This window comes from Giraffa tippelskirchi, chromosome 9 (genome assembly GCF_054371585.1).
Source record: "Giraffa tippelskirchi isolate mGirTip1 chromosome 9, T2T-mGirTip1v1.2.pri, whole genome shotgun sequence".
In the NCBI taxonomy this organism is placed as follows: Eukaryota; Metazoa; Chordata; class Mammalia; order Artiodactyla; family Giraffidae; genus Giraffa; species Giraffa tippelskirchi.
This window is the reverse complement of record NC_137283.1, coordinates 126,044,342-126,071,677: the sequence shown is the minus strand read 5'-3', so window position 1 is coordinate 126,071,677 and position 27,336 is coordinate 126,044,342. Positions and strand designations below refer to the sequence as shown.

At 40.4% G+C, this 27,336-nt stretch overlaps 2 protein-coding genes and 1 non-coding gene across 28 annotated transcripts in view; 2 read left to right on the top strand and 1 right to left on the bottom strand.

Moving 5' to 3' along the window:
• The window catches only part of ANKRD6 (ankyrin repeat domain 6), a 198,918-nt gene that overhangs the window by 24,459 nt on the left and 147,123 nt on the right, over positions 1-27,336 (top strand). Inside the window, exon 1 of one of the 26 annotated variants that reach the window (XM_081528521.1) lies at positions 23,433-23,684. The exons of 24 other annotated variants lie outside the window; for them this stretch is intronic. The gene's annotated coding sequence lies outside the window, so the exon portion shown is untranslated. Of the gene's footprint in view, positions 1-23,432; positions 23,685-27,336 lie in introns of those variants that run through there. One more of the 26 variants, XM_081528530.1, reaches the window with a different exon arrangement.
• LOC145521915 (uncharacterized) overlaps positions 1-27,336 on the bottom strand; it is a 74,942-nt gene that overhangs the window by 28,994 nt on the left and 18,612 nt on the right. The window lies entirely within an intron of this gene.
• On the top strand, positions 20,745-20,817 carry TRNAW-CCA (transfer RNA tryptophan (anticodon CCA)). The gene has a single exon. It is a non-coding gene; the product is annotated as a tRNA-Trp (tRNA).

The following is a 27,336-nucleotide window of genomic DNA, read 5'->3' as shown; positions in this document are numbered from 1 at the left end:
GAGAGCAGTATCCAATATAGACTTTTGTGAGTACAGTATTAGAAATGATGTTATTGACTCTTTATACCCCTGGAAGTTTGTCTGATAAATTGAGTAGTTGTCACACTGAGTTTCATACAATTCATATCATAAAAATAAAACTAAGAACTAATATATGTGTATTCCACCTCACTCTACAGGCTCATTAGAAGTGATTGGTTGCTAGTTTCAAAAATACAGTGAAAGAAGTTTGCAATGTTTGTGTTCATTTGGGATCAGGCTGTTTTGCAGAGTCAAGATTATTGAAATTTATCTGTGGCAGAGATGGGTGAATAATGAACAGTTCTTTCTAGACACGTAATACAAGCTCCCTGTTGGCTTATGTCTGTCTGCCTTAGTAACAAAGATGTCTCTGTGCTATGAGGTAAAGACCTGGAGTGAACTGACTGCCCGGTAAAGGCTAAAAGCACTTGTAGGATATAGAACCACCGAGACTCATTATGATGACTAAATTGCTTATGAAATACCAGTGCTCTGAAGTCCTGATTGGAGTGGGCTTCACATGTCTGTGTTCTGTCTTTCCTATTTCATATGCAGCATTTTGATTTAGAGAGACAGTAAGGTCTGCTGACTAAAACAAAAAAAGATAGTCTTTGGGCAATTCCTATAAAAGACTCTTCCATTTGATCTTTTGTTATCTGAACCTTTTAATTATTTGTGGAGATATTTTAAAACACAGAAAATACACAGGCACTCAATATATTGACCGCCAAGATGAGTTTTTAGTTTTCAGTATCTTGCTTCACAAAATATAAGCATAAGGTCTTTCAGCTTGTGGGAAACAGGACTAGAAAAGTGAAGAACATTGATCCCTTCCAAGACTAGATTTTATTAATAGCTGTAGCTTCTAACTTTATTTTAGTGCTTTATAAACTCACCAAATCCCACTACTTAACATTAGCAATAAACTGCACCTTGCTTACTTCCCTTTACTTGAAGCTTTTAGTGTAATTGATTGGATACCTGCTTTTGCACATTTGCAAATGGTTATAAGTTATATATCAAATCCATTCCAGAGGGGTGTGGGAGAAGAGAAAAAGAAATGGATCTTACCGTCTTTTTAAAATGATCTTTTCTTCTCTATCTGGGCTTCCCTGGTGGCTCAGCTGGTAAAGAATCTGCCTGCAATGCAGGAGACCTGAGTTTGATCCCTGGGTTTGATCCCTGGGTTGGGAAGATCCCCTAGAGAAGGGAATGGCTACCCATTCCAGTATTCTGGCCTGGAGAATTCCATGGACTGTATAGTCCATGGGGTCGCAAAGAGTCAGACACGACTGAGAGACTTTCACTTCACTTTCTTCTCCAGCTAATGAATCTGGATAATTTTGAAACATCAACCACTTGATGTAGTTGGTTTTTCCCATTCGTTGTGCTGAGTGCTTGTCCCATTCAATACAGAGATTCATGCCCTTCACTTCTGGGAAATTTTCTTCTATCATTTCTTTGATAATTCACCTTTCTTCTTAAACTGTTTTCTTTTTTAAAACTTCTGATATGGAGAAGACCTATTGAATTGAGACTCTTTTTGCTTAACTCTTCTGTCTCTATTTCTGTCTCTGTCTTTTGGTTGTATTTCTTGGTAGATTTTTAAAACTTACTTTCATTCCTTTATTGAATTAAAAAATTTTTTGTCAATAATGGTTTTATTTCCAAGAAATCTCTTTTGTTCTTTAATCATTTTTTCATTTTAGCTTCTTCTATAATACTTTCTTTAATCTCTGAGGATACTAATTCAGGTTGTTTTTTTATATACATTTATGTGGCAATTTATATACATTATGTGGCAAAACCATCATAAAGGCAAAAAAAACAAAACACAAAATTCAAATAGCACTTATACTTTGGGGATATGCTTGGAGTGGAGCATAAAGAATATTGTTATTGGTTGTGACCTATTTTTTAAATTAGGAAGTGAGTTTTATTATGATCTTCATTCCTTATATATATTAAATATATTACATAATCTTTTATATGTGTTGAATATTTCATAAAAAATGAGAAAATTTGAAGGAAACTCCTTGTATCCCGTCTTGTGAGAGTAGACGTTTGACAGTGTTCTGTACCTGGAGTGGGGACATTGACTCTTTGTAATCATGACCCACCCTTTCAGCTCAACATGCAATTGAGAAATGACAGGGCTGAATGAATCAGCATAAACAGGGTAAAGTAAAGTGTAAAGTGAAGTGTAAAGTGAAGTGGCTCAGTTGTGTACGACTCTTTGGGACCCCATGGACTGTAGCCCACCAGGCTCCTCTGCCCATGGGATTTTCCAGGCAAGAATTCTAGAATGGGTTGCCATTTCCTTCTCCAGGGGATCTTCCCAACCCAGGGATTGAACCTGGGTTTCCCGCGCTGGAGTAGACTCCTTACCATCTGAGCCACCAGTGAACCCTATAAACAGGGTGGTTATGCATAATTCCTTTGGAGACGTTCTTGGCAGGATGCTCCGTGAAGTCACAAATTCTTGCAGACACCGTGGAGTCTTCCCTGTGATGTGTAAGAGATACCTCCACCAGCTCCTGACTATGTGCTGGACTTAAATTTCATCCTTTGCCTTCTCCACGGCACCTCGGGCACTTTTGCAGCACCTTTACTGTCATCACTTACACATCTCCGTAAGCCATTTTGGGTCAAAACTGTTTAACTGGACATGAAATAAAGGCAGAAAGAAACCTTAGAGGAGTAAAAGGGGCGGCTGGTAGAGAAAGCCCAGCACTGCGCTCACTGCCCATTGGTGAGAGCCCGTGGGCGGGGCCTGGCCAGGACTTTCCCTCTGCCCTCACCTCAGCCCCGGAATGATTCCCTTGAGTGCGTCTGTGAATGTGCTTAGGTTTTAGTACTAAAATAGTTGAGACAGAGGTCATCATGAATCAGAGCGAGTGCGGCACCACTAACCGGATACAGCTGTATGTAGTCTTTCAGTTTCTCCCCAATTTGTGTTTGTGTCCACTCCAGTACCAAGTGGTTCTAAGTCCCAAACCTCAACAAGTGTCCCCCTCTGTAAACACCAAGCTTTGGCTTCTTCCCCTCCCCCTGAAACAACGGTCACCGCGTCTTCCCTGGCTTTCGGACTTCCATACCTGCGGGAATCTCTCCTTTGCTTTTGGCCACTCCATGTTCTATTCCTGGCCTTCCAGGTGGCGCTCCTGGTAGAGAACCTACCTGCAATGTAGGAGATGTAAGAGAGGCGAGTTCAATCCCAGGGTCAGGAAGATACCCTGGAGGAGGGTATGGCAACCCACTCCAGTATTCTTGCCTGGAGACTCCCTTGGACAGAGGAGCCTGGTGGACTACAGTCCATAGGGTCACAAAGAGTTGGACACAACGGAAGTGACTTAGCACACACGCATGTTCTATTCTTTAATGTGGCTTATCTTCATTCTTTTTCTCTCATGTTAGTGGGGTCTTTGTTGGGAGAGGAGATAAGGGAGGTGTTTCATAAGCTTTCTTTTTTTCTGCCAAGAAATGTAAAAAAATGATTAAATTATGTTTTTCTTTTCTTTTTTTAATTGAAGTATAGTTGTTTTACAATATTACATTAGCTTTAGGTGTACGATATTGTGATTCAGTAAACTTTCTTTAATCAGAAACCAGTACTAACATTATGAGGCATTTTGTCTACCTCCACCTCCATCTTTTTTCTTTTTTTTTCTTTAGCTTCATTGATGTATAATTGACAAAATTGTACTTTATTTTTTTGGTAAGATATTTAAAGTGTACACCATGATGATTTGATATATATAGACACTGTGAAAGGATTACCATATCCATCACCTTACATGTTAACTTTTGTGTGTGTGTGAGAACGGTTAAGTCCTATTACTCAGTGAATTTCAGTTATATGTGTTATCAACCATAGTCACCATGTACATTATTTGATCCACAGACTTTATTCATCTTATAACTGAAGGTTTGTACCGTTTTCCTGACCTCTCCTCATTGCGTTCACTCTCTACCTCCTGGCAACCTCTTCTCTTTCTAGGAGTTTAGCTATTTAAATATCTATTTATTTATAATTTAAAAAAATTTTAAGATTCCATGCATAAGTGAGATCATGCAGTATTTGTGTTTCTCTTTCTGGCTCATTTCACTTAGCATAATGCCCTCCAGGTTCATTAATGCTGTTGCAAATAACAAGATTTCCTCCTTTTTCAAGGCTGAAATTCATTCCACTGTGTGTTGTGTGTATTTTCTTTAACCATTTATCCATTAATGGACACTTAGGTTGCTCACATACCTTGGCTATGGTGAATAATGCTGCAATGAGTATGGGAGGGAGTACAAATATCTTTTGGCGATACTGATTTCGTTTCTTTTGGATATATACACAGAAGTGGGATCGCTGAATTGTATGATAGTTCTATTTTTATTTTTTTGAGGCACCTCTGTACAGTTTTGCATAGTGACTGTCCCAATTTACATTCCCACCAATAATGTACAGGGGTCCCTTTTTCTCTGCATCCTTGACAACACTTTTTATCTCTTGCCCTTTTTAAAAAATATTTCTTTTATTTATTATTTATTTTTGGCTTCGCTGAGTCTTCATTGCTATACATGAGTTTTCTCCAGTTGCAGTGAGCAGGGGTTTCTCTTGTTGCAGAGCATGGGTTGTGGGCGGGAGGGCTTTGTAGTTGTGGTGCCTGGGCTTAGTTGCCCCGAGGCATGTCACATCTTCCGCTACCAGGGATCAGACTGGTGTCCCTTGCATTGCAAGGCAGATTTTTAACCACTGGACCACCAGGGAAGCCTCTAGCTTTGTTCTTTTTGCTCAAGATTGCTTTTGTTATTTGAGGTCTTTGGGTTTTCATACAGATTGTTTTTGGCTAAATCTTTATAATTGAAGGAGCTCATATTAACTAGTCTCATTCCTTGGTAAGGCAATGTTTTTTAGGTTCACTTTTGCAAAACAAATGTTTGATAATATGTATCTACATACTGGAGATATGGGTCAATCTAATTTATGTTAGGTGTAAAATCACAGTCCTCTAGTAATAGTGGCTCATCTTTAATAAGCTTTGGGATAGCAGAATAAAATAATCCTTTATGAACTGTAACTGAGGAGAACCATTATTGATCCCCGAAGTTAAAAAGCTGTCATTGTTCTTTAGTAAGATAATTTCATCACTAGTGGTGATATTTATCCTGTAGTCCAAATTCCTACTTTCATTGGCAGAATGTCACTTCTTTGTAACCTGACTGAGTGTCTAATTTTAGAACAGCAGATGGCTGGAGCTTGCTTTATATTGATTAGTAATATTTTTTCTTCTGACACACAGAAAACTTTTCTTTAGTCCCTTGCAACTTGATCATCCGTGCACCCTTACAGAAATCTCAGTGTGTCCTATATAGCTCAGAGTGTTATCTACAAGCACTTACATCTGTCAGGCTTTTGTTTGGAGGCCAGAACAGGAATGTCACATGATACACAGGAAATAGTCCTCTAATCTTACCTATTCACACATGACGTGACCATAATTTGTCACGCATCTTTTGTATTTTAATTAAAAAAGAAATTTTTTTCCTATGTTTTGACCGTGAATGTAGCCCTTGGATCTTAGTTCCCCTATGAGGGATCAAACCTGTGCCCTCTGTAGTGGAAATACAGTGTCTTACCACTGGCCCACCACGGAAGTCTGAGTCTTTTGCACTTTAACAACCCCGTTCCGAGAATTGACATTGCTTCCATCTAAACAACTTTGTAACTTCCTTAGGGGAAAATTGGTATACATTTTTGTTTATGAGGGAAATGAAAAATACTTTATTTTACGCTGGATTGTGAGTTAATATGTCTAGGTAGACTGTTACTAGCCAGAGCCAGGACCAAACTCTGGTTCATCTTGGTTGTTGCTCTGGAGTCTGTTGGAGAGACAAGGATGGTGAAAAAAGAGGCTTTATTTCGGAAGCCGGCACCTGGGGAGATGGTGGACTTACATTCCCCCAAATCACCTCCCAGTTGTCAGTTAGGGGTCAAAAGGTTTTAAAGGAGAATTTTCGGGGGCTCACTGGCAGTGAGTGTGCCAAATACGTTCAGAACAGCATAGTCAACAACGACTATCATCTCTAAACTGGTCATGCAGTAGTCTAATCAGCATCACTGTGATCGTTTTAAGCACAGTTAATCTTCAACCCTAGGGTTGATGTGTTCCTGTTTCCTTGAGGCCAGTTCTTGGAATTGTGCAAGCCACGGACTCAGTAGTGGTCAAGACAGAGCAATTTATGTCATGGCTACAGTCTGGTCATCCTACGGTTAGTTTTTTCCCTCTGGTGGCAGTTATAGTATTTGCAAAGCAATTGAGGAATGTGCATCAGACACTGTTATCTATGTCCTTCAGGGAGGAACTGAAGATTCTGTGACTCTCTTAATCATTAATCGCTTAATCCTGCTCTTTCGTGACTCAGGGAGGCCTGGGAGACTATAGCTTTTCTACAAACGAGCGACAGGGGATTTAGAAGGGCTTTTGTATCTGGGAAGGCCTCCCTGCCCCCACTGCCAAGTCCTGCTCTGTTATAAGACCTCTAGGAGTTATTTGTGGGGGACCCAGGAGACCTGGGGGCTTCCCAAGTGGCTCAGTGGAGAAGAATCTGCCTGCCAGTGCAGGAGATGTAAGAGATGCATGTTTGATCCCTGGGTTGGGAAGAAGATCCCCTGGAGAAGGAAATGGCAACCCACTCCAGTATTCTTGCCTGGAGAATCCCAGGGACAGAGGAGCCTGTCGGGCTACACACACACACACACACACACACACACACACACACACACACACACACACACACCATTCTCAAAATCTCAAACTGCAGTTGGTACCACTCTTCTGCTCCCTTCCCTGACCATGACAGTTCCTTGAAAATTTCTTTCCTATTCCTAAAAGCCAAGGAGGGTGTGTGTGTGTGTGTGTGTGTGTTGAGGGTAGGGAGAATGGTGATAGAGGAGTAAATACTGTAGGTGACTTTTCAGATAATCTGAGTGAAAACTTGAAACAAAAAGGAATAACCTGGTGAGACAGGAGAGAACATCCAGCCTCACCACCTGTCTCCCAATATACTCTGAAAATTCTGGCCCACAAAGATATCCTCTTTCTTTAAGAATTGGTAGTGCGTGTAATTATAGATTATCTGACATTTTACTTGAAATTACTTTTTAAAGGTGAGTCATTGCAAAGTGGTTAAGAGATCATGCTCTGGAGCTAGGGCAATTTAGGAAAAATCCTGGTTTTATGAGGTACTAACTGTGTGACCTTAGACAAGCTACATAACCTCTATGTGCCTCAGTTTCCTCATATGTAAATTGAGAATAATAATAATATCTACTTCACTGTTTTGTTATGGGTAAATTACTTAGCCAGCAACACTAATACATATTCATTGGAAAAGTAGATAGTGGGGCTTCCCTGATGGTCCAGTGGTTAGGACTCCACGCTCTCACTGCCCAGGGCCCAGGTTTAATCCCTGATTGGGGAACTGAGGTCCAACAAGCCATGCTGCACAGCCAAAAAAAGAAAAGTAGATAGTGTAAAAATTAGCAGAAAAAGAGATGAACATCTCCAATCCTTCCACCTATAGGTAACCACTATTATAATATTGGTACATACCTTTGTATGTTTTTTGTAGACAACATTAAGATCATACTTTCAATGTTATTTGTAACTTTTCCCCTTAATAATATATCATGAGCATTTGCCCAAACTTTTTAACATCATTATATCTAAAAGAGAACTATGTTGAAGCTTTAGGTGGCTTCCAGATTGTCACTTTTACATGAAATGCTTTGGTAAACATTTTTGTATGTTAATCTCACTCTTTTTTTTTTTTTTTGGCTGTGCCGTTCAGCTTTTGGGATCTCAGTTCTCTGACCAGAGATTGAATCTGGGCCTATGGCAGTGAAAGCCTGGAATACTAACCGCTAGGCCACCAGGGAACTCCCTCATCTCACTATTTTCCTTGAAGAGAAATGAAATTGCTGATTCAAAAGGCATTTCTTTTTATTTTTAAGGCTTTTGACACATATTGCCAAATTGCCCTCTAGAAGTGTTCGCTAGTGATGTGTGAGAGTTTGTTTTCTTGTCCTCTTGTCATTAGGGATTATTCTAAATTTGTTTTTTGGCTGCATTGTGGCATGTGGGATCTTAGTTCCCTGACCAGGGATCAAACACATGCTCCAGGTAATGGAAGCTGGAAGTCCCAACCACTGGACCACCAGAATTAATTCCCTCTTAATTTTTTATTTTAGATTCAATTTTATAGGTAAGAATTATATCTTCATTGTTTATGAAGAAAACTGAACATTTGTATATGTTTTTAGCTCTTGTGTTTCTTTTTCTTCTCTGTGTATATGAAGTGCCTTTGTATTCCTTGTCCATTCTTTCTTTGGGGGAAGTATTCACTTTCTTGTAAAGTTTCATTTTGTAAGAGATCTTTATGTTAAAAAGCTATTGATTGCCTTTATTAAAATTTTTTTCTCCCAAGAGGTAAAGTTTCAACAACAACTTTATTAATCAATTTGATACTCTGAGGTTGGTCAATTAAGCTTCATCCATCTTAGAGAAAACAAACTTTCTCTAAGAGAAAAACTATAATCAGTAGATATTTAGATTATCATATACAAGGTATATTATTTATAAACACAGCTGGGAAATCTTTTTATTTTTCCCTTCTGAATATACCAGACACTTGCTGGTGAGTTGATTTGGAGTTTGCTTTGTGAGTGAAATTACTTCATTCATTCTGATTAGGTATTGTGAATCCTGTTTTGTGCTTTATCTATGATATCTTTTTTTTTAAATTGAAGTATGTAGTTGATTTACAATGTTATATGTTAGTTTCTGGTGTACAGCCCAATGATTCAGATATATGTGTGTGTGTATGTGTGTGTGTGTGTGTGTGTGTATACATACACATATATACATACATACATATTCTTTTTCACATTTATTTCCATTATGATTTATTACAGGGTATTCAATATACTTCCATTTGTTATATAGTAGGACCTTGTTGTTTACCTCTTTTATATATATAGTAGCTTGTATCTGCTAATCCCCCCCAAAATATGGACTGCTTAAGAATTTGCTTATCATCCTTGCGTGGGGGTGTTACTAATCTCTGTGTCATCCAATTTTAGTTATATGTGCTGTGGAAGTGAGCATTATACTTGTGATATCTTAATGGATTCCTCAACTATTATCAGATGCTGTCTTGGTATTTTAAGCTCTTAGAGTCAGCCACAGTGCTTATGCCCTGTGTTTATCAAAGAACTTGCTTTGTAGATAAATCAAAAGTTGAGATGGAAGGCCCACAGATTTTTGTTATTCTAGAGCTGAGGTTGTAATGCTTAGTATACTAATAACCAAATTGAAAGGTGGATTCTTAGAAAGATTGAAACAGTTGCCAAAGATGAATGGGTGAGCAAGAGCTCGCTCTGTGTAGGGCAGATCATTGCTGCTCAGGCCTCCTGCGGGTATAACTTCTGAAAGCACATTGGAGGACTCATCCCTGTAGCTTTCTGACGCTTGAGCGGGAAGTATCTATTTTTGCGAAACCTGGAAATTCCCTTAGAGTACAGTTTGAAACTTTACTCATACCTTCAAACACATTTTGGAATTTAGAACAGCTGTAAAAATTCCTGCTGCCCCGATAGAGTTCCCAAGGCAGTGTGTCTCTCTTTCCACATTCTTTAGTTCCTAAGCTCCCCCCCACCACAAGCCCCCCCCCCCCGCCCCCACCAGCCATCTGAGGAGACATCGCTGATGACAGAAAAGCCTTCTGAAAACCACTAGGTGACTCATGCCATGCGTGTATGGCTTTAGGATTGATAGATGATTTTTTAAAATAGTTTACCCTTTCACGCTAAGGAGATTTTTGAAGTTCTGATCAGGGAATCCAAAAATTCACATTTTAGCTAATTGATGGTGAGGAGGATGCCTATCTTACCTGTCTGGATTTTTTTTTCAGTCAAAGTTTAATGAAATAGTCTGTGTTACCAATAATCTTTTATTTAAAAGTGAGAGCAGACTATGAGGAAATATATAAAATCTGTATAAATCAGCAGAGCAAAAATCATGTTCTTCCCAATATTATTTATGAATATTGAGATGTTATTTATTTAAGCATGATAAATATATTCTATTTTGATGGTTGAATATGAGGCTTGCTTAGAATTAAATTTTTTATTTTCATTTTTCTGAGTGACTATGACTTTTTTTAGCCAACCTAAGGGGTTTTATAATGTTTCTGTGGCCACTTAATCTGTATTTAGAAATTTAGTAGTATTTTCAGAGAATTTCCAAGGCATATCACAAAAATTTATGTTACAGACGTGTTTCTTCTTGATTCTCCCTCCCTTGGGCTCACCGTTCCCCACCTCCATCCCTTCAATTCCTCCAGACACACACACCCCACATTCCTCAGTTCTGGGTCAATTTATTTATTGCCTCATGTGTAATGATTATTGTAAATTCAGCTCTAAGGCTGTCTCTCAGGTTTCAGATTTCCTTTAGGAGAACTGTGTACTATTCCTGCCTCGCTTTCTTATACCTGGCACACAAGTAAGTTACAGAAGTAGAGGAGGAAACATTTGTTTATAAAATGTGATATTTGAGTAAAATTCTAAATGCAAAATGATTGACGGCAGATCTTGATTGAATCAGGTCAGCCTTGTCTTGATTGGGTTTCCTGTGGTTTTTAATGCTGTATGGTTCATACTGTGTGTAGACGCCTTTCGCCGTGCTTTTCATACTGCTCTCTACTTCTGTTGCCACCATTTTAATTCACAACTTTAGCTCACATCTCTGGCCTGTTAACATTTTCACTGGGTTTTCCCTGCATACATGGTCAAGTTCCTTCAATCTGCAAATCTCACAAGCAGCAGCTGGATTTATATGTCTGGACACTGTGCTGCCTAGAATACCCTCAGCATTGTGGTCCCAGCCCTCAGCCTCTTCAAGCCTCTTTACTGTGAGTGCAAGATTAATTTTCTAGTCTTATCACCTGCTGCTCCTTGACCCCCAGATTCTACCCTGTTGATCTGACAAGCCTGACAGTCCCTGAGTGGGCATTGCTTTTCCTCCCACCCGTCTCTGTGCTGAGAAATCTGACCCACCTTGGAAGTGGCACCATCTCCTCCAGCATTACTTTCCAGATCCCTGCCATTGGCAGCGTTCCTCTGCTTCAGGCAGCTCCGGTGTCCCTCATCAGGGATTATTTTTACATTTGTAGGCTCTTATCTGCCTTGCCGGAGGGTAGGAACCAGCTCATCCCCTAGACACACTCAACCTGCTTGGTCTGCAGTGCTCAGTCTTTCATCCCCTTCTGGTTCCTTCCCCCATCACCTTTCTCATTTCTCCATGAATTTGAGCAAACTCTGGGAAATGATGAAGTACAGGGAAACCTGGCGTGCTGCGGTTTTCGCAAAGAGTTGCAAAGAGTAGGACACGACTGAGTGACTGAACAACTCCAGAGAAACAGAACCAGGGGACACACACATGGAAAAATTTTTATAAAGAATTGGCTCATGTGATTTAGAGGCTGAGAAATCCCAAGAAATCCCGTGGAAAGCCTGAGAACCAACAGACAGGCAGGCCTCAGGCAGAGAGAGTAGGTTTTCTCTTGCTTATCCTTTTATTCTATCAGACCTTCTAGGGATTGGATGAAACATTAGGGAGGACCATCTACTTTACCCAGTCTACTGATTCAAATGGCAGTCATATCCAGAAACATCCTCATGACACCCAGAATATTGTTTAACCAAATAGCTGGGTACCCAGTGGCCCAATTAAGCTGGGACAGAAAATTAACCATCCCAGTAGTGAATATCTTTATATAGCTATTCTTAAACTCACCCCTCTCTTCCCATTATCTCTTTAAAAAATATTTATTTATTTGACTGCACCAGGCCTTAGTTGTGGCATGCAGGGTCTTTTAGTTGCAGCACATGGGCTCTAGTTCCCTGACCAGAGATTGAACTTGGGCCTCCTGAGTTGGGACTGCAGAGTCTTAGCCTCTGGACCACCAGCGAAGTCCCCCCATTATCTCTTTAGGATAAATTCCTGCATGTGAAATTGGTGGGTCAAATGTGTGTGTATTCTAGATGATTTTATTGCCCATCAGAAAGGTAAAGTTTTCAGTGGCTTTTCCACTGCCCTCACCAACATGAATATTGCCAAATCATCCTAATCTTTGCCAACTTTATGCTTTAAAAATATCTTTTTTTTTTGTATTTCTTTCAAGAGTAAGATTGGATATTATTTTGTAAGTTAATGTTTGCATGTGTTTGTGTTTTCCTTCAGTTAGACTGACTGCTGTATACTGGACTCTTTTAGGGTCCTAAGTCCAAATAATTCCAGTCTTTAATGGAGCTTTTGATTTTGTGTGTGTGGGGAATTGCCTAATCAGATCCTCTGTCCATTTTACTGTTTGAGTGTTTTGACTTTATTCATTGATAAGAACTTTTCAAAAATTATGCATGTTACCACATTTCAAACTGTGGTGCTGGAGAAGGCTCTTGAGAGTCCCTTGGACAGCCAGGACATCAAACCAGTCAATCCTAAAGGACATCAACTCTGAATATTCATCAGAAAGACTGATGCTGAAGGTAGTTCAATAGTTTGGACACCTGATGTGAAGAGCCTACTCATTGGAAAAGACCTTGATGCTGGGAAAGATTGAGGGCAGGAGGAGAAGGGGGCAAGAAGAGGATGAGATGGTTAGGTATCATCACTGACTCAATGAACATGAATCTGAGCAAACTCCAGGAGACAGTGAAGGACAGGGAAGCCTGATGTGCTGCCGTCCATGGGGGTCTCAAAGAGTCTGATTCAACTTAGCGACTGAACAACATTAATATATATTATCACAGTTTTAAAATTTTTGGCTTTTCAGTTTTAAGAAAGAAGAACAGAGCTGGAGGAACCAAGCTTCCTGACTTCAGGTTATACTACAAAGCTACAGTCATCAAGACAGTATAGTACTGGCACAAAAACAGAAATATAGAGCAATGGAACAAGATAGAAAGCCCAGAAATAAACCCATGCACCTATGGGTACCTTATTTTTTGCAAAGGAGGCAAGAATATACAATGGGGCAAAGACAGCCTCTTCAATAAATGGTGCTGGGAAAACTGTACAGCTACATGTAAAAGAATGAAATCCTAACACCATACACAAAGATAAACTCAAAATGGATTAAAGACCTAAATGTAAGACCAGAAACTATAAAACTCTTAGAGGAAAACACAGGGAGAACACTCGATGACATAAACCAAAGCAAGATCCTCTATGACCCACCTCCTAGAGTAACAGAAATAAAACAAAAGTAAGCAAGTGGGACCTGATTGAACTTAAAAGCTTTTGCACAGCAAAGGAAACTATAAGCAAGGTGGAAAGACAACCCTCAGAATGGGAAAAAATAATTGCAAATGAAACAACTGACAAAAGATTAATTTCCAAAATATACAAGCAGCTCATACAGCTCAATACCAGAAAAACAAACAACCCAATCAAAAAGTGGGAAAAAGGCCTGGACGGACATTTTTCCAAAGAAGACATACAGATGGCTAGCGGACGCATGAAAAGATGCTCAACATTGCTCATTATTAGAGAAATGCAAGTCAAAGCTACAATGAGATGTCACCTCACACTGGTCAGAATGGCCCTCATCAAAGAGTCTACAAACAGTAAATGCTGGAGAAGGTGTGGAGAAAGGGAACACTCTTGCACTGTTGGTGGGAATGTAAATTGATACAGCCACTATGGAAGACTGTATGGAGTGTCCTTAAAAAACTAGGAATAGAACCACTGTATGACCCAGCAATCCCACTCCTAGGCATATACCCTGAGGAATCCAAGATTGAAAGAGACACATGTATCCCATTGTTCATTGCAGCACTATCTGCAATAGCTAGAACATGGAAGCAACGGAGATTTCCATCAACAGATGAATGGATGAAGAACTTGTGGTATGTATACACAATAGAATATTACTTGGCCATAAAAAGAACACCTGTGACTCAGTTCTAATGAAGTGGATGAATCTAGAGCTTATTATACAGAGTGAAGTGAGTCAGAAAGAGAAAGATAAATACCATATTCTAACACATATATACGGAATCTAGAAAAATGGTACTGAAGAATTTATTTAGAGGGCAACAATGGAGAAACAGACATAGAGAATAGACTTATGGACTTGGGGAGAGGGAAGGAGAGGGTGAGATGTATGGAAAGAGTAACATGGAAACTTACATTACCGTATGTAAAATAGATAGCCAACAGGAAATTGCTGTATGGGTCAGGAAACTCAAACAGGGGCTCTGTATCAACCTAGAGGGTTGGGGTCGAGAGGGAGATAGGAGGGAGTTTCAAAAGGGAGGGGATACCTGTATACCTATGGCTGATTCATGTTGAGGTTTGACAGAAAACTGCCAAATTCTGTAAAGCAATTATCCTTCAATAAAAAATAAATTAATTAAAAAAATTTGGGGGGCTTTTATGATTAATATGAAAAGGCCTTTTGTACTCCTAAAATTGTAAAAATATTACTCCATAGTTTCCTCTAGTATTTTTATGGTTTTCTTTTTTTAATTATCATTTATTTTTTATACTTACATATAGATATTGTAACATCTATCATTTTACTTTCATTTTTGTAATTTCTTTACTTTTTTTCTTTGGCTGCACTGCACTAGAATGTGGGATCTTAGTTCCCCAAACAGGAATTGAACCCATGCCCCCTGCAGTGGAAGCATGGTATCTTAACCAACAGATTGCCAGATAATTCCCTATTTTTATACTTTCTAATAGGTAATGACCTCTTTGTTTTCAGTGGCTGTTTAATTCATTGGGTACTGCTAAATAGATATATGAACTGCATTATTTCTTCTTTATTAGCTGAACTGTAAAGAGAAACTTTATGTCATTTACTATTTGGTTCACTATTTTGATTACTCATTTACTATTTGGTACAGTTAACATATAGGACAGGTAGAATAAATCTTAATTCTTTATCAGTTAGTTTTTATAGGAGCTTTCTCATGGTAAAACTAGTGTAATCTTAGTCTACTGCACAGAGCACAGTGCCTATTGGAATAGCTTCTTGAAATACTTTTCTTTTAAGTAGAGGTGTAGAGATTTGCACAAGATCCTATAGGTAGTGGATTAGGTAAGAGGTTGTGTAGTTCCACCTCCTGTTTTTTTCTAAATGATAAGTAACCGTCTCTGCCTGCAGTCCATCCTTCCTGCCTCCCTTCCATCTCCAAACAGATAAATATAAATGCCTGTATGTATTATATATGGACATGTTAATCACTTCAAGTTCCAGTCCCATACGGTCAAACTCTGGTTACTGTGATTGGCCCAGAGTTAGTGAATCTATCGTACATGCCTGCTGGGTGAAGGAGCCCCTTAGAGGAGCAGGAACAGCTAGTTATTGGAGGTCAGTGTGCTTCTTGGATCTTCGCTGTCTTTGGCAGTAGTCCTGCTTCACGGTGGACCTGCCAAAAATTTATTGGGTGCTTTCCTGTCAGTCCCTCTCTGGATAGCCTGTGCCAGGAGTGTGGATACACCACCTGGGGATTCAGGCGGAAAACCTCAGGATGACAGGTGCTGACACACCTGACTCCAGGTTAGAAGGGGATGATTTTGCTGCCACCATCTCAGCATCTCACCAAGTCTCCCCATCTCTCGGCATCTCTGGACTATGACTGGCTTCCTCTGCGAGGCAGGACAAATCACACTGTTTCATGCTGCTTGCACACTGCCCCCCAACACCCCATCTCCCAAAACAACTAAAATCATTCACTCTCCTGCTCCCACGTCTGCTGATTGCTCAGGCCAACTTGTAATGTCTGTGTAATGGCTCTGTGAGGAGGATTCAGGTTCCCAGGTACCTGGGCTCACACCTGGCCAGGAAAAGCCCCAGAGGAAGAGAGGCCACTGCCTGCTTCCTGACCTCTCACCTGCCCCCATGGTCACTGGCCTGTCATCATGCATTGCTTCTACTTCCTTTGTGGTTAATAGAGATTCTTTAAATCAGACATTGTTGATTTTTATATTCCTGATCAGGCATCTCACGTTTTGAATTCAGGCACACTGTAAGTTTTTGCTCCCTTGCCTTTGTTTTTCACTTTTATGTAATCACTGCTGTAGGTCTAGAGAATTGACTGAAACTTGTTTTTCTTCAAAGGTGTCACTCTTGGTTTTTCTTCCCTTATAAAGTCTTGTCTTTAATCTTATCCTTCTAGGGTTGCCTAATCATAGGTCTCACCAGAGAATGTCTATGTCCCTGATGTATAGTGTTGATTTTAAGAGAAGTAACATTATTTTGTAAAGTAACATCTCACATTACCAGTGCAAATGGTTTTTTAAAAAATTTGTTTTCTAAGCAACTGTCAATCCAGTTAATGGTGGGTGGGACTTGAGGCTTAAAAACTGACATCTTATAGGGAATTCCCTGGAGGTCCAGTGGTTAAGACTTGGGCTTTCACTGCTGTGGACCCGGGTTCAACCCTTGGTCGGGAAACTAAGATTGCACAAGTCACAGCAGTGCGGGCAAAAAAAACAAAAAAATTGACAACTTGTAATGCTGTGTGTGAAGGGGATGCAGGAGGTAATGCTTATCTGCCAGACTTCCCCAGGTGGCCCCCATGAAATACTATACAACTCACCCAGCTTCCTTTTATCTTTTGCTTCTCACCTCTAAAGCTGTCATTAGCTTGAGGTCGAGAAAAAAATGTTCAGAATGTGCAGTGGTCCACAAATAGATATGATCAGTGTTCATAAAGATGCTTTCATTGACAAACTATAAGTATCAATAACTTGTAAAATTTTTTCTCTTCTTTTTTAATCTGAAAATTGCCCACTACATTGTTAATTGAATATAGTCTAGAAACAAGTCTAATTCATTAATTTCATTTTGGCTTGAAATTATTTGTGCTTTTACTCTGCCTCCTTTATAGCCTACACTGAAAAGATATAATTTAACCTACATTCTTGATCTGATCAGAATATTTGTACTTTGAGTCTACCACTGAGGGAGTCAATGTAAAATGAGAAATTTGTCTTACTTATAAATTGTCAGAAGGCAACAATCTCAAGACTTATTATGTAAATATGAACAGATGGATGGAAACACACTTATTTAGGAGACAAACCCTAGGAGCCCAAACCTAAGATCTGGACACTTCCTGTTTAAGCAAAAATAAGAAAAAATGAGAGCATATATGGCTCCCATTCTATGACTGTTTTCAAATAAGAGTTGCTGTACTTTAAATTCTGTTTGTGAAGCTGGGAGCTAAGAAGAAAATCTAAAACGTGCGTATTTCAACTAAATCTGTATCTTAGCATCTGTACTGGCATGCATATGATTGGAACATGTAGAGTTTGAATCAACACCCTTGTTTCTGGTTGGTTGCCAGAAATAAAGACATCAAAGGAAATAGTAAACCGGGCAGTGAATCAAAGCTGCATGAACTTTCCATTTAGTAGTTATTGTAAGTCTCTCATCTGCTTTCTAACTGCAACTGTATTTCCCAAAGACCCTGTGAGAAAGGGCCACCCTAGGTAGACCAGTTGTTCATTTTTGTTAACCTTTACTTTGTACATACTTTGTAGACTTGTTTCCTAGATGTGGAAATGCACAGTCAAAGGGAGTGAAACGTTAATAGGTTTAACAAATACTACCAAATTGTCTTTTAGAGAGGGTGTATCCATGTGCACTTCCACCAAGAAGTGAAGGTGAAACCAACCACTGAGTTGTGACAAATATTGTGGGTTGTTTGTTGGGAGCCAGACAAGACTGAAGTTTTGCCAGTCATCTTCTAGTCAAGAAGTTGATTCTTGGAATGGCTGGAAGCTATTTCAGACAGTGTAAAAAGATTTACAGATATTCTTAGAAAAGAACATTTTCTAAGAATACTTAGAATACATTTTCATAAATACCTTAAAATGAAAATATATAACTATATTGAATCTTTAAAAATAACACATAATCCTACTTTCAATAGATACTCATTTTTGCAAATTACTGTCGGCATATGGATATATTTTCTGGTTATAAATTGTATAATTTACTGTGTTACAATTACTTTTTTTCACAGAACTGTCTCATAAGCTGTTTCCTGTTTCTGTATGTTCATAATGGTCATTTAAAAGCTAAATTTTGTCATTGTACCATAATGTGCTAATTCAGCTCTTAATATTGAATATTTAATATACAACCGAATACTTAAACTGCATGTTCTTAATTAAGATGTATTGGTTTGTTCTGGTTATGAGAGTAATATAATTCATTATTTAAAAATTTAGAAAATACACAAAAATTAGGAAGAAATACCCAAAACTCTTTCTATAACTTCTGTTAATGAACTCTGTGAGCATTATATATTTTTTCCCTTTTCTTCCCTAATATTTTATTTTATTTTGCAGTTTGAGAATATACTATTTGTGTAAAACACACTAATTTTTACATATTTCTAAACTCAGGTTTTTTTTGGCTGTACCATGTAGCATTTGGAATCTTAGTTCCCTGACCAGGGATCGACTCCATGCCCCCTGCAGTGGAAGCGCAGATTCTTAACCACTGGACTGCCAGGGAAGTCCTTAAACCTTTAAAAATACCATTTTTCTGTTTTAAAAAAAGTGGAAGGTGCTTTTTTTTTCTTCTGACTATAATAGTAATTTGAAACTACTACAGAAAATTGAGAAACAATTCCAGGCATCCATAATATCACCCTGAGGCATATACCATTAATATTTTGGTTTATTACCTTCACATTTTATTCCTTTAAAGAAAATTTGAGATCTTCTACCATTAGTGGTTAATTTGGGGATGGTCATGGACTCTAAACTAAAACCCAAGTTAAGAACTCTTACTCTGTACATGAATATACCCCTTTTTAAATTAAACGTTATAAAACAGGCATTTAAAAATTGTTGTGAACTCTTATAAATCTACACATTTGCTGATTGTTGTGGGTTGAATTGTGTCGCCCTAAAATGCACTGTGAAAGTCTTAACTCCCTTTATCTCAAGTTGTCACCTTATTTGTAGATAAGGTCTCTATTGAGGAAGTCACTGGTGTGGGCCCTAGACCAGCATGACTGGTATCTTTTCGAAAAGAGGAAATTTGGAGACAGACCCAGATAGAGATGCTATCCATTCGCAGGTCAAGAAGAGAGACCTGGAGTGGATCCTTCCCTCATAGCTCTCAAAAGGCATCAACTCTGCTGACACATTTATTTCAGACTTGTGACCTCCAGAATCATGAGACAATAAATTGTGACTGTTGTTTAGGTCACTAGGTTTGTGGTATTTGGTTATGGCAGCCCTCAAAGGCAAATATGCTGATTACATATATAATCTTATATAATATATAGACGTTTGGATGCTGATTTACTGTGCTGGGTTGGGAGTACTAAACCAACAAAGTCAAGTTCCTTGACTTTGAGGTGCTTAGACTGGCACACAAGAATTGAACCCTGGGGTCATGCTGTGGTGGGCAGTGCTCAGGGCATCATGAGAGCCCAGAGCTGTCCCAGGGGTGAGGGCAGATTTCCCAGGAAAAGTACCACTTGAGCTGAGTTTGGAAGAACCACTGGGAGCTTACTTAACATTTCTATTGTTGAACATTAGGGTGTTTTTACTTTCCTGTGTTTTTCAATTATTTCTTTAGGATACATTCACAGCAATGCATTACTGAATTGCATAACATCCCAATGTGAAACTTGAAACATCATTTTTAGGGCGGTATAATATTCTAGTGAGTGGAAGTTTCCAGGTTTATTGAATCATCCTCTTTTATTGGGTAAGACTCTCCCTGATGCTATTTCCAGTTTTGCTATTATAAATGATGCTGTTAGGAACATCTTTTTGCAGAAAGCTTTCCCCGCAATTCGAAGTATTTCCTTAGTGATAGAACCCTAGAAATAGAATTACAGTATCAAAAAAGTCAAACTAGTTTTTAGAAATGCTGATTTACATTCCCATTAGTAATCAAGTAAAATTTATGACCATTCCATTTTAATTGATTATAATCTTTTATACCCTGTGGGGGCTTCCCTCATAGCTCAGTCGGTAAAGAATTTGCCTGCAATGCGGAGACCTGGGTTTGATCCCTGGGTTGGGAAGATCCCCTGGAGAAGGGAAAGGCTACCCACTCCAGTATTCTGGCCTGGAGAATTCCATGTACTGTATAGGCCAGAGTGTGTTAAAACAATTCAGTACTTCCCTCTTTTGAAGACTAAACCTTTCCTAGGAAGCAAAGTGAGATTTGTGGGATGGAAGACCCCCTCCTCCTTAGATTCTTTCCTCCCCCTGAGAAAAACCTGCTTAAAGGGCATTGCACCATCACAAACCTGCCCACACAATTTCTGTGCTGGTTTCTCACCAGCAGATGTGTGCATTGGCCTCTGCTTATACTCTCTTAGGTCATTGCTTATCTGAAATCGAATTGTCCCAAAAGATCAGCCTTCCAAGTGGGCTATTTTTGTTCTATTTTGAGCTTTTTTCAAAAAGACTCTTGTCCTCTGCCTTCTCTTACACCCTAAATGTTGGCAGAATATCTACTGTCATAGAGTAAACAAAAACCTCACAATCATGGAGACATGCTAGACCTATGTGGGCATGAAGGAACCATGTAGGAGTGATGGGGTTCTCAGTGAGAGAAGAGTTTGCTAACAAGCTTTGTATTGTTTCCTCATTTTAAAAGTGAGGTGAAGGACTTCCCTGGTGGTCCAGTGGCTAAGACTCCCTGCTTCCAATGCAGGGGGCCCAGGTTCAATCCCTGGTCAGGGAACTAGATTCCACATGCCCCAACTAAGAGTTTGAATACCACACACAACTAAAACCTGGTGCAGCCAAATAAATAAATAATTTTTTTTAAAAAAGAGAGCATTGAAGATAAAATTTGCTCTTTAAAAAAAAGTGAGTGTGAGTATATTTTATTCACTCAACTAGATAGTGAATATCACCTTAATTAGTTTTGTGTTCTCTGCCCCAAAGGTTGGAGAAGGAAATGGCAACCCACTCCAGTGTTCTTGCCTGGAGAATCCCAGGGACGGGGGAGCCTGGTGGGCTGCCGTCTATGGGGTCGCACAGAGTCGGACACGACTGAAGTGACTTAGCAGCAGCAGCAGCCCCAAAGGTTGCCCTGCATAATTAATTGATGTTGAATAATCATTGATATAATTTTAAAAAATGCCCCACTAATTACTTAAAAAACTTTACTCTTCAAGTCAGGGGAAGAAAACCAAGTCATGAATAGTTTAAACACTACAGAAGCACATATTTGGAAAGTATAAATCTCTTATATTCCTATCCCATGAAGATGAACAACCATGGTCTGCAATTTAGGATGTTTCTCCAAATTTTTTTCCCAGCATTTAAAAAATATAATGATGCTTAACCTCAGTAACAATAAATGAAATATAGAGTGAACAAAAACAAGATCCCCCCCATCCTGTTCTCAGTGACAAAGCAAAACATAAAAATACAGACTGATCATGTCCATGTTGGTGGTCAGGTAGGAAAATGGCACACCCATAGGACGGGGGAGGGAGAGTAAATGTATTTGGAGGATAATTTGTCAGTAAGTACCAAAATTTTATCTATACATACCTTGTGCATTTTCTCTGCTGACTTTAGAAAAGGGAGAATGTTGAGAGCTGTTTTATAATAATGTTCTTAGATGATGTGCCAGTGTTTTGGTGGTGGTGGTGGTGTGTGCGTGCTTAGCTGTGTCTGACTCTTGGCGAGCCCACGGACTGTAGCCCGCCAGGCCCCTCTGTCCATGGAATTTTCCAGGCAAGCGCACTGGAGCGGGTTGCCATTTCCTACTCCAGGGGTTCTTCCCTATCCAGGGATCCAGCCTGCATCTCTTGCGTCTCCTGCATTGGCAGGTATATTCTTTACCACTGTGTCACCTGGGAAGCGCAGTGGTTGTGGTCGTGGTGGTGGTGGTGGTAGGGTGTCTGCTGTATGAGGAGGCTTGAAGAAATCTCTTCTGAGTCTGCTTGGTACCCAGAACAATGCTGGGGACAGTGTGGGTCAAAGCAGTTCTCTTGATTCTTTCCCAATGTAGATGGAGAGAGAAGCTTTCCTGGGGAGGAGATTTTTAAGGGGGAAACAGTCCCCGTTAAGGAGGTCCCCTCAATCCCTGCGGGCACTTTCTGAAGGCGTTCCCTAGAACTCCCTCCTTTGCTTTGCTTCTCAGTCCTAAATTAGCAGAGAGATTCTGCCCTATGAAATATTCATGAGATTCAATTGACCGTAAAACACTTTGTAAATGTAAGTGCTGTAAGTGACCCAAATTATATCAGCAACTTTTTGAGAAATGGGAAGAAGAAGGAGAAGGAAGGTAAGGGAATAGATCCAGGTAGCCAACCTTGCCATTTTCAGACCATAATAAATGGGTCACAGATCTGCACTTTTGTAATTTCAGAAATGACTAAGGCTTGGATTGTTTTTGAGCATCACAAGAGTGGCTTCGTTTCAAGATAAATCAGTCTTTGTACATTACACAGATTATGCCACTTTTTAAATCCATATATATTGTTTTCGTAGTCATCCTGTTTCCAGCTTGAAAGATTCTGAGAACCCATAGGTAGTCAGGGTGGTCTTCTCACATCAGAGGCTAAGTAAGGAAGTCCCTGAAGGCAGCTGGCCTGGAAGGAGTTTCTGCCATCACCTCTCTTGGGGAGAGGGGGAATGGGGTAGGTCTAGGGGTCTTGCAGGACAGCAGCCTTGTGTCTGACTCTTGGTCAGGTGGAGGTGGTGGGGGCAGAGGCAGTGTTTTTCACTGTTGGACAGCTCCCTTCAGCATATGCAGATGCTGGCTCCATCCAGCCATCAACCCTTTGTTCTGCTGGCTGGAGCCCCCAGAATAAATCTACTCTGTGTCCTTCCCGTACTGCGATGGCCGTTCCCCACCCTCACCCTGTCTAAATCACTTCTTACTTGCAGGACAGGATTCCTAGGATTTCTGCCCTCCTGCTTACCCACTCTCCTCTGTCAAATACTAGGTGGACCCTCTAGTTTTCCCCACCCCCCTCCTTGTCCTTAGGGCTGCCTTTTTATAACAAATCCTAACACTGGTAAGTTTGTTCAGTTTCTTGTTTCTACATATCACTCCATTGTCTCATATTGACTTGTAAGTAAACTAAAACCCCAGAGCAGTTGCTTTTTGAGTCTGAGTGAAAGATGAAAACCTCTATTTCTCTGAACTTTTTTTTTTCCTTTTAGCTCTTTTTTTTTTTTTTTCAAGCCAGACAGACTTCTTTTGGAATTCTGACTCTGTTGGTCTTATCTAAAGCATTCATCTCTCCCAGCATGGTGTCCGAGGATAATTTGAAAAGCCTGTGATGTATTTACCTAGGCTTAGGACTCTGAAGAGGGTGACAAATCCTTCATGACGAGTTTGCCAGATGCCTGCTGGCAGCCAGTGGCTTCCAGGCTCCGTGGAGAGAGAGAAGGACTAAACCCAGGGCTTAAGTGCCGAGGGGCCCGGTCGGGGGAGCTTTGGTTTGACTATTGACATGTAAATGGTCAGAGGGGCCCGAGGCGGATCCTTCCATACCCTCGCGCCATCCTTCCAACCACACAAAGCCCAGCCCTGGACGGCTGCAGGGTGTGCCCTGTGAGGCACTCGGCATCCTGGCAGCAGAGGTAAGTCCCAATCAGCTCTGCTGTAAAACTTCTGTGTGGGACGGTGACTGTGGACTAGAAATTTCCCCAGGTACATGCAGTGGGAGTGGTCTCTTTGGATGTCAGTCGACAGAGGCTCAATGAAGGTTTTTTTGAAATGAAAAAGAATACTACTAAGTGATTAATTGGATTTGGTTTAAGGAAAAAAATAATCATATTTGCCCACATGCATGTGCATATACACGATTTGATGGTAGATGCTAGTTTCAAAGTACTTTTTGAATTTTACCTGAGATTTCTGTAGCACTGTTTTTGGCATCATGTTTCTATAGTCCCTCGGGCACAGCCCTCTTCTTTCTCCCTCTTGTCTCTAGGTCCTTTCCAGTTCATCCTCCCTTCTTGTTCTTATAATAATGGTAAATTGTGTGACTCATATAAGGAATGTCATTTTGTGCTTTACAAGTTAGAGAAGTGAAGGAAAAGTTGTACACCATTAGAAGAATTATATGAATAATTTATGAATAACCTCTACTAAAGAATGGAGGTGCTGAAGTTTGTGCTTTTTTCCCTCTCTCTCTAAAACTAAAGTGGAAGAATTTATGTAGCTATAGTGTCCTAAATTTAACATGTGGATCATAAAAGTTATATGTGCTAACTAAAGAGTGTCTCTCGACACCTAGCTCTGTGGGGATTAAGTCATCAGCCACAACAGGCGCTGACCTTTAACACCCCCTGAAAGGAGTTCAGGACAGAGATCAGGAGCGAAGCACTCTGTGCTCTGGGAAAAGCTAGCAGCATAGGACTTCATATAGTTAGATATTTTCAGGAGAAAATCTAATGAACCCAACTTGGTGCATCTTCTCATACCTGGAAAAGCACTAAAATTGTTAACGGAGACATCTGCTCCTTGTGACATAATAGCAGCCTTCTACGGAGATGTGTGCTGGATTGTGTGTCCCCCCCACTCCCCGCCCCGTCTCATCGTATATACTGTGACTTGCCCCTATACCTCTTCAGAGAAGTTCCTCAGAGCTGTCTGAGAGACTGTCTCCCGGGCTATCGTCCTCAGAAAGTCCCCAAATACAACTGCACTCAGAGCTCTTAGGTTATTCATTTTTTTCAGTTAACATTGTCAACACTTTGGACTGATTTTGTTACAAGTCCTTTAAGAACTAGCAAGAAATTATTTAAAATATAAGTTGAGATGTCACATTCAGAATCAGTGCTAGTTTGAGTTAGAGTAACTTGATTTTTAAAAAAAATCTCAAGGGAATTCCCTAAAGGTGCCTTGGTTAGGACTCTGGGCTTCCATTGCAGGGAGCACCGGTTCCATCCATCCTTGGTCAGGGAACTAAGACCCCGCATGCCCTGCGGCCAAAAAAAAAAAAAAACTCCAACTAAAAGGTATTATTTGGTAAAAGCTATCCCATGTAGGGCTCAGTTCCCTGACTAATTGAAGAGATGGTGCTTTAAGGAAAACATTTTGTTGCTGCTGCTGCTGCTAAGTCGCTTCAGTCGTGTCTGACTCTGTGCGACCCCATAGATGGCAGCCCATCAGGCTCTGCCATCCCTGGGATTCTCCAGGAAAGAACACTGGAGTGGGTTGCCATTTCTTTCTCCAATGCATGAAAGGGAAAAGTGAAAGTGAAGTCGCTCAGTCGTGTCCGACTCCTAGTGACCCCATGAACTGCAGCCTACCAGGCTCCTCCGTCCATGGGATTTTCCAGGCAAGAGTACTGGAGTGGGTTGCCATTGCCTTCTCCAAAACATTTTGTTAATAAAATGCAAATGTTTCCAGACCTCCCTCTCTCTCTCTGGTACAGATATTCTTGGCAGTATGAGTTCTGCGTACAGTGCATCCCATAGCCTTGAATATTGATTGTTAGTTCAGACACTTCTTGGTCCTATTAGAGTAATTATGATGATAGAATTACGCTCCCATACCAGAATACCCATAATGAGACTGAAAAAACAGCTCAGGCAGTCAGGCTTAGATCCAGAAGCCATAAATCCTATCAGTGAAGTGTGAAGTTTGTTCTTAATTTTTAAGGGTCTCATGCTCTAAGGAGCAGAATTAGGTGCAATGGAAAGAACACAAAACTGTTATGAGATATCTAGCTACTTAGGTAGCCTGGGCAAATGACTGACTCCCCTGCCCTCAGTGATGGACCAGGTCAGTGGTTCTGGACCAGGGTTGGCAATGTCCTTACAGGGGCCCTTGGGAATGTCGAGGGGGAACATTTCAAATTGTCCCAGTGTATGGAGGCACTAATGGTTGAGGACCGCAGAGACTAAAATCCTGAAATGCCACCCGATCCAGGGAAGAATTGGTCCACTCCAGATGCCAGTGGTGCCCATGCTGATGGACACTGAACCCAATGGTTGTCTCTGAGGTTCTTTCAGCTCTGTTTCTCTCAAGTTCACAGGCAGAGCATTGAAAGCGTCTAGAATGATGTCGAACTATTACACTTAGCACTTGTATCCCACGTGTGTGTAAGTGCGTGCTAAGTCGCTTCAGTTGTGTCCGACTCTTTGCAACCCTATGGACTGTATCTCTCCAGGCTCCTCTGTCTGTGGCAAGAATACTGGAATGGGTTGTCATTCCCTTCACCAAGGGATCTTCCCAATCCAGGGATCGAACCTGTGTCTCCCATGTCTCCTGTATTGCAGGCAGATTCTTTACCACTGAGCCACCAGGGAAGCCCCTGTAACTCACATTTGGTGTTAAATGCTGTGTTGTTGAGAGTGAGGACAGATCCAGTTGTGCTGGGTCAGGATGCTCGAGCTGTGGCAGCTCGGATTCAGAGCTTCGTTGCTGGGGAGTTCCCTGCTCTAAGCTCTACCGAAACTGTTCAAACGCAGGTACGGATCTGGCCTGGGTGTTGTGGTTGGCTTTGGATTGTCTTTCATGCCCTCCTGTCCTCAGAGGGAAGAAAACCGTTCATTGTGGCCACAGGCCTGGCCTCCAGGACCTGGATGGCTGTTTCAGCCCACTGCCCTGCTTCTGGGCACTATCCCCTCTGTTGGGAAGGGGGTTATCATGGGGACAGGTGCCACCCGCAGGTCCACCTGCCTATTGTCACAGGCCAGGCTGGGGGCCCTGATGATGCAGAACAGGATTCGGGCTGGAGTAAAGATTCCTAGGGAGTATGAATTCTTAGATAGTTTAGTGTGATTAAATTTTTATTTGACAGTCAAGTACTATTAAATCAAAGTCCCACAAGAAAGCTCTCAGGCTTATCTTTGTGTAGAAAGCAATAGAAGGGTGAGTGACTAATCCTCACCAGAAATTGGCTGTGATGTTGTATATATGTGCCATCTTACTAACTAACTTGTAAGATTACCTGGAACGTGTTTTTTAAGTGATGTGTTGTTAAAAACTTAAAATTGAAGTACATAAAAATACCAGTAGTTAACTTTGATATATATCCTGCCTGCCTTGACAATTTTACAAAGTTAGGGTTACAGTATGTGATATTTTGTAACTTTCCTTGTTCATGTCACACTATCTCATGAAAATGAGATATTTCTATGCTTCTGTCACATTTATATTACATCATTTTACATGACTTCTAGTGACCAATTGAGAGGACAGGGCAGAGACCCTAGAGTCAGACTCTGGGTGGATACCTCAACCTTGCCTCTTATCAGCTGGGCAAGTTATTTAACTGCT